Raw genomic sequence first — 6,413 nt, forward strand, 5'->3', positions numbered from 1 at the left:
TTAGAATGATGTAGACAAAGAAGGCAGTACGAAACCTTGAACTTAATAAAATGGTGTCATAACGTTTAGATCTCTCTCTCTCTCTCTCTCTCTCTCTCTCTCTCTCTCTCTCTCTCTCCCTCTCTCTCTCTCTCTCTCTCTCTCTCTCTCTCTCTCTCTCTCTCTCTCTCTCTGTGTGTGTGTGTGTGTGCATCAGTTTCCGTAAACATATATATTTTTTGTGTATATATGTATATATATTACACACACACACACACACACACACACACACACACACACACACACACACACACACACGTATATGTTTATGTGGATATACAGTACAGTTTATGTATACACACGTTGTGACCTGATGAGGACAATTATTTCCACTATTTTCCTACAAGAGAGGTTTCACATGCAAATAGAAACTTCTACTAGAATAGAGGTGTAGGTAAATATAAATGAATGTTCTTAGTTTTGAATGTTAAGCTGACCACGAGTATTGTAATATATAATATCTATATAGGTCATCTTTAAGCCTATTTTGTGGAAATGTCTGACAGCCATGCAGAAACACATTTTGACAATTAAATAATGGAAAAATAAGGTTTCTCAAATCGAGTTTTATTTTCAACAAAGACAAGGGGTTTATTGAACGGGAAATGTTCGTCGTATAAAAGAAAGAATTCTATATAATAATCATGTTTCTAAAGCACGAACTCGGTGCAGGGCAGAATGAAGCAAGTACAAGCCTGTAACGGTATCACCTTGTCGAGTCTAGAATATTTGTTCACTTTCAGGTTATGTCGATCGAAACAAACTGCGAGCTGAACAATAGAAAAACGCCACAAACTATTGGATTAAACACCAAAGTCACAAATCGCCACGCCAATCCTCTCTCTCCTCCTTTATGTCTTCACTTAAGCTCACTACAAACTCACAGGTTCCATTAACATAACCTACCAGCATCAGAGGCACTTAAAGTAGCAGTAATCAATTCTTTCATACCAATCAATAATGTTCTTGATCTCGTAAATATATCAAAATGGCTGTCACTATTTTCTTCCTCCCCTCTCTTGTTTGTTAGCATTGTATTCGATTCTGACTGGTTATTGTCACCGTCGATGTCGACACTATGGACAATAAGGCCACAGTGCAATTAGAGTTGTTTCTATGTTTTGCATGTAAAGGGTGATGCACTCGTATTTACATCTGCTTTGTGCTCTATTTTGTATTACGATTATTTTGACTCATGTCAGTTCGTAATACTTTCTGCATAATCTTGATATCGACAGGCTATGTTTTCATAAACTTCGTGAATCAGGGCTCTTTTACTGTTAACTAAGCAACTGTTTACAAAAAAATGTGATCATGTCATTTTTATTTCTGTAGTGCTGCTATCGCCAGATGTGTATATATATGTATAAATATATATCTGTATACATCTATATTTTATTTTTGTTATTAGTTTTTTATGTATGCATATGTCTATATCTATATCTATCTATCTATCTATATGTATGTATATATTTGTATATGTATGTATATATTTGTATATGTATGTGTATATTTGTATATGTATGTATATTTATGTATATATCATGTATATGTATATATATATGTATATTATATATATATATATATATATATATATATATATATATATACATATATATATACACATGCATACATATAAAGTCGCTGCCTTACGAACGTGAGACTCATAATACATCAAATACAGATCTGTTTAGGGATTTGAGAGTTAATTGGAGTCCTGAGGCTAAAGAATTTGGACGTGTTCACAGCTAAAGTCGAGTTCCTTTGGCGAAGGAAAACTCGAGGATAGGCTGAATGTTGAAGGCACTCTCACAGTCATGGATTTTCTCTCTTCTTCCTTTTATATGATGTTAATGCGGTTTTTCTATGCAATTACGTTTTTCTCAAACGCCATATTTCTATTCATTATGAGCCAGCAATGCCTTTCCTTCTTTCTTTAGCTAAAAATATACAAATCATGCGTATATATATATATATATATAACTATATATATTTGTGTGTGTGTATGTATATGTATATGTATATATATTTATATGTATATATATGCACACATATTTGCATGTTATATGACACACACACACACACACACACACATACACACACACACACACACACACACACACACACACACACACACACACACACACACACACACACACACACACACTGTCATGCGTATGTACACATATTCATATTTATTTCTGTATATATCTATCTATAGATATATCGATATACAGATAAATGTGTGTGAGACATTCATAAGATTTTACTCTCATGGGAATTTGTTTACCCAGCCAAGGTTATTATATTTCTTGGTATGCTGGTTCAAAGCTTAATATGGAAACAAATACAGTTAATTAAAGACATTACAATTGTAAAACTTATCACAAAGAACTACATGTTACTGCACTTCTCTGCTCAGTCAAAACACATCAGTTAAGTGGAGTGACCGACAGTTTTTAAATGTCCCTTCATAAATATTTGACTGAATGAGATATAAGTGAAGATAACACTGTAGCTCCTGCTTGATAGTTTTTGTATAATACTTATATTTTGATATAATACCAATTGGAGATTATTTCAGATCATGTTAGTAACCCTATGTTTCAATTTTATATATTCTGAACAGGTGACATTTCCGACGTAGAATTTAAATCCGTTGTCAACTCGGCAATCAACGTGTTGATGGAATGCATGACATCAGTGTAATTATTTGGTTGAAGGACTTCAGTGATGTAATTATGTGACTGGTTGGCATTTTCACTGACTAACTGTTATCACGGTTGTAATGTAGTAATGCAGGGGAGGTTCTGATGCATAGACTTCAAATACAGGTATTATACAGTTGTAGGTACTTTGTGCGGTACAATTTTAGATTGGCCTGTGCGTTTCTCTCATTACGGTCATATATATATGTGTGTGTGTGTGTGTGTGTGTGTGTGTTTATATGTGTATTTGGATTCTGTGCTTTGCTTGTTCTAGAAAACGAATCGCCAGTCTTATAATTTTCTAATTATAATTCTTTTATATGGATGGATTACAATTTTGTTACATGTTTCCTTTCCTACTTAGCTTTTCACTAGCCTTCTGATATATGCCTATATATACATTTATTTTTGTCTTTCTTCGTATGTAGGTACCAGATTATTTGAATAAATATATCAGCATATAACATTCATTTAAAATTCCATTAGCATCTTAAAAGATAATTGGCCTTAAAGATAGAAAGCCAGCATCAGATGTCGAAAATCTGATGGCAGTAGTCAGCTCTGTAGAACCTGATTGCTTGTGTTGATAAGATTGACCTGAAGGTCTTAATTGGGCTGAAATATGGAGATGCAGTCTCTGGGGGGTTTATCTCTCATGTTTTTTTCTTAGAAACACTGAATAGCATAAAGTATGGGTTATTTATTACCATTTATATATAATCCCAGTCGTTTCCTTTTTCAGTGTTTCTTAATTTGTTCATTATTATTGTGATTATTATTGATATAATTATTTCATTATTATTATTATTATTATTATTATTATTAATAATTTAGATTTTTGTGTTTACAGTTATTTTTTGATGGTGATAATTATTATTGTCATTATTATTATCCTTAATATTATTGTAGTTATCATTAGTAGCAGTAGTAGTAGTTGTAACAGTAGTAGCAATATTATTAGTTATTATTTTTAAAATCCCTGTGGTTTTCGTAATAGTAGAAATGTATTATGTTTATGACTGATATTATAGTAATGATAATGATACTAATAGAGGTAATTTCATCATTATCATTATTATTATTATCGTTATGACAATAATGGTAATAATAAATATAATTGTTCTTATTGTTATTATAACTATTGTTATTGCCTTAGCAAATTTCATAATCATCCCGAACACCATCTTTATTATTATCGCCATTACTGCTATCATTTTGTTTGATATTATCATACCATTGCATATGATTGCCCTCACCACAGTAATATATATTTTTCGTTATACCAGACTATTCCAAGATTTGATAACCGGTATTCAATATTCTCTAACCCCCAGAATTCGGTGATAGACATATACCAAAGTGTAATATATTCATATGTATATATTGTGTGTGTGTGTGCGCGTGCGCGCATATACATATATATTGGAAAGAATAACATCTAATATATGCTATATTGATAAAGCATTACATCATGATTCATAGATGATTAACCGCTGCCTCAGTATTGCTAATAATAGGAAAATGAAAATTATTAGGTTTCCCTCTATCATCAAATATTTTTAATCGATAACAAAGCAAGTGGATACATGTAAAGAAAACATACTTAGCCATATGTATTTGAGTCATATATGTATATCTTTATAGATATTCATATGTAATATGTATACATATATATTATATCTTTAGAGAACACACATGATACTAATATGTGAATAGGCAAATAAATACATATGTGTATATGTATGTATTCATCTATCCACATATGGATTAGTATTGTTTATGTTCTACTTGTTGCCTTACCTGCCATATCCGTATTAATACGAAATGGAAATCAGATGATCGCGTTGATGAATTTGCATAGGAGATAAAACGTGAATATATTATAATATCACATGTGCCCATTTTACTGTAGGCTGTGTCTGTCCACATAACATTTTCCATCTGTATGTATTGTTTCATTTGCAGTGATAAAATAGTTTGCAAAATCTATTAGACACGTAGTCACACCGAAGAGTTTTTACAAGGAATTTTAGGATAGACTTCCTTTTGTTCGAAGATCAATAGAGAGGAGTTCACAGCCCGAAACTGAAGGTGTACACAAGGTTCACTGATTCCAAATAGATCGTCCGCTGAGCGAAGCCAATAAAATCCTTCGAGATGTCCCTTTGATTATTGTTATGTCTGTGGAATATATAAGATAATTATTTATCAAGTAGACGATTAATAACTTGGAGTTTCTTTTCTTGGAAATTCATGTGATTTATCAGGAGTGTAATCAATTTTTGATTGTTCAATTTACTATTTTTTCTTAATGTTATTTCAATTGCCTCATGTTTTAATTTCTGTTGTGTAGCATGATCTGTTCCCAGTACATAAGGACAGGTGTTCCACTGTAGTACAAGTTGATATTATTGATACTTCCTTCTTTGATATGTTTACAACCACCTTCCTGCCATGAATTACAAGTTGCAGAAAAAAGACAAATTCAAGTCACAAAAAAGAAACCATCCAGAATTACTCGAGCTTCTAGAAGTCCGACGCTAGGACCTAAGAAAAGAAAAAGGAAAGTAATCAAAGGTGGCAGGCGCCCAGTAGGGGATCCTGCCCTGGAGGAAGGGGGGTGTGGTTCACTCACTCATCTCTCAGAGAATAACAAAAGAAATAATAAAGGAGAGTTGCGTATTGAAACAAAAGGCACCGAGGGACCATTTTGAATTAATGGGGATGTGAGAGAGACATCAGGCAATGGTAATCGATGCACATTTCACCAACATGGAATATGGGTATAAAGTTGTTGTTTTTTTTGTCAGTAACTAGTCGTCATTCACGAAACAATGGAATCCAATTAAGGAAGGGTTGGGAGAATAACCCAACTTAGTGACGTGTATGGTGAAAAGCAAAAGGGTTTAATGAGTTATACATGCCTGCTTTAAGGACTGGAAAGGAATGGGGAAGGGCGACCGAGGAATACATTTATGATGTACTTTTATAGGGCTAAAGAGAGTAATAAAATCCCACATGTATGTGTTAGAAGGAGGTAAGGTATTAAGTAAAATTATTATCTGAACTTCGAGAGGATTTAGAGGGTATCACGATCTCACGATAGGAAGATTCAAATTTCTTTAGAGGATATGATAGATGTTTCTCGTTGTATTACAGTTGCTTATTTTTAAGATCCAGACCTTTGTGCCAATTGCAAGTTTTCGATTTACAAGTAAACACTGTTCATATGTTAAACAATGTTCCTTATATATTTAATAAGTTATTGGTTGGGCATTCACACACGAGCGAGCGCACACGCAGGCCCTCACCAAAAACAAACAAACAAACAAGCACACAGCAAATACGCACATTACGCACACACAAACAGATGTATCATTTTTGTGTATATATATTTGATTATATATGATAGATTAATCCGTAGGAAATGAAAATTACCAGTTTAAGTGAAAAGGCTTGTGGCAGATCTACCTACTGATGTCACCTAGTATGTGGGGTCAACATTGAAAATTATAAACACGTATTCCAGTCCCCTATTAAAGTTCATATGTATGACTATTATCCCAGGAGTATGAGTGTAATTGTGTATATATTGAATCAAAATCTGCTGGTACTGTATTCAATCAATATGTGTTTTGTATGATCAACTGGATCTACTTAGGCATT

Source organism: Penaeus chinensis, chromosome 2, assembly GCF_019202785.1.
Source record: "Penaeus chinensis breed Huanghai No. 1 chromosome 2, ASM1920278v2, whole genome shotgun sequence".
Lineage (NCBI taxonomy): Eukaryota > Metazoa > Arthropoda > Malacostraca > Decapoda > Penaeidae > Penaeus > Penaeus chinensis.